Below are 2,500 nucleotides of genomic sequence, written 5' to 3' on the forward strand. Positions count from 1 at the left end.
AACAGTGATGTTTGAGCACTTATCTCAGTACGGTGGTATGTTCTTCCCTACCTTTATTTTACCTTTCCTTTACATCTCTTGGATTTGGTGCTAGATTTCCAATGATCCATACATATATAACAAAGCATTTTTCTCTATGTCTGTGTAGTGAGAATAGTCTCTCCCAGTAGCTAAGACCTATCATGTTGCATATTTTTCTTGTAAAACCTTTTTGAACTTGTTTTAGTAACATCTTATTTTTTGTAAGACTTGGACTCTATACTTGGCATCAATATTCCAATCTTGGAATCACTAGTGTTTTCCATAGTGGGAGAAGGTGTTCTGGATCCCTTGTGTTAAAAATCCCCATCACCCATCCACTCACAATGTTTCCTTTTCTGACTGTCTGCTCTATATGGTGACTGAAGTTCATGCCATTGCTCATATAAAGTCTTAGATCTTTTACTATTTGTTTCTCCTTAATCTCTTTTCTCTCAACCACATATGATCTTGGTCTCAGATTTCCAGTTAGACTTTACCCTATAATTTCAAATTCATCAGCACTGAATTTCATAGTTTTATTTTGCCCAATTACAGGTGGTATGTAGATCCTCATTTAATCTGTCTTCCATATCTAATAAATTTATTGATGTACTTATCCTTGTATCATCTGCAAATGTAAGTGTTTAATACCTTTGTCAATGTCACCAAACACGATTAAGAGCAACAGAGGCCCCAGAGCGGACCCCTGTGGCACTCCACCTAATACATTTGATACATTGGAAAAAAATCCACTTATCTTGCTTGCGTTTTGTTAGGAAATTTTGTATACATCTTCCCACTTTTCCACTGATTCCATTGTCCTTAATTTTACGAATTAGAATTCCGTGATCTACTATATCGAAAGCTTTTAAAAAAAAAAGGGCATATTACATCAATTAATTTCAGTCAAGTCCCTTAATATGTATTCGCAGTGCGTCAGAATTTGGGATAAACAGGATCTACCATTACAAAAACCATGTCCCGGATTTATCTTGTTTGTCATTTGAACACTTAAAAAAAAAAAAAAAAAAAAAATACTACGTGAGATGTTAATGTCACTGGTCTGTAGTCTTTTCCCTGGTCTTTGTTTCCACCTTTATATATAGGGATTATGTTACCTTGCTTCAGTATAGTAAGAATGATCCCGTGTCCAAGGATTTAATTCAAAAGGTTACCAACGGTTTTGTTATGGCCTCTTTGCATTTTTTAATTGCTGGAATTTCCTCTGATACAGCTGCTGAATTTGTTGCAATATCTTTAATTGCCTCAAGGATATCTCTTTCATTGAAAGTTAAATCTGCGAGATTTTCAGTTTCGTTAATCATTTTGAAATGTTCATGATCTGATATTTCTTTCTTTTCTAGGAAGAACACACACACATAAAAATGTCATAGTGTATTTTGAGTAAATTAGCCATTTCCTATGAATCAATTACCAAAGCACCATTATTCTTGAGGCCCAATTTCTGCTCTTTCCTTTAATTTGTCTTTTTTTGCATAAGAGATGAAGTATTCATTTCTTAAACTGCCCTTTTTTCAACAATTTTTGGTTATTTATAGAATTTTTTAAAAATCTGTCTTTCATTTCTTCAATCTCAGCTCTAATCCTTTCCTGTTTGACATGATCTGTTCTCACATTTTTTCAAACATTCTCGCAAGCATCGTAAAAGTCCTTCAGCATATCGCCTAGTGTTAGTAGGATTTCAATATCTTTCAGTGATACCTCAAGTGATTTATTTATTATTGTCAAGTCTATTTTACTATGACTGAAGTTTAAAGATTTTAGATTTTTATACTTGGGATATTTGTGTTTCACTATCTTTCTATAATTCTAATTGATTGTTATTTCCACGCTATTGTGGTCTGGCTGAGCTGTATAGATTGATAGTATGTTGTATGTATGTTGTCAAGTATATTTTCCTCCCTTGTTAGGATTTTAATTATATGGTTTAGGTCAATTGTTTCTTCAAAATCTAGAAACAATTTTGCTTATTGTTTCTCATCTCTAGTGGCATTTGCTTCACTTTTGATTTTCTTTGTTTCTCAATCAATAAAGGGAAAATTGAAGTCTCCAAATATTATAATATTTAAAACTTCAATGAAAGAAGCTTCTGTTGTGCAAGGTGGTATATTTCTCTCTCTCTCTCTCTCTCTCTCTCTCTCTCTCTCTCTCTCTCTCTCTCTCTCTCTCTCTCTCTCTCTCTCTATATATATATATATATATATATATATATATATATATATATATATATATATAACTATGTATAATTTTATTGTATCTCGAGTCATTACCCCAAGTAATTCCACTGTGTTATTAGGATATTGTATTACAGGATTGGTTTTTGATGCTATTTTTTTCCTAATATTAAATGATACTTCTGTACTTCTATTTATTTCCTTATAAGTTCATAGTTGTTGATTTTAATTCTAATTTTAATCTGTTGATATTTGCCCTGTCCTCTAGGTACGCTAATTGTGTT

The sequence above is a fragment of the Penaeus japonicus genome, unplaced genomic scaffold (assembly GCF_977035675.1).
Source record: "Penaeus japonicus unplaced genomic scaffold, GWHDUDI00000001_assembly GWHDUDI00000018, whole genome shotgun sequence".
In the NCBI taxonomy this organism is placed as follows: Eukaryota; Metazoa; Arthropoda; class Malacostraca; order Decapoda; family Penaeidae; genus Penaeus; species Penaeus japonicus.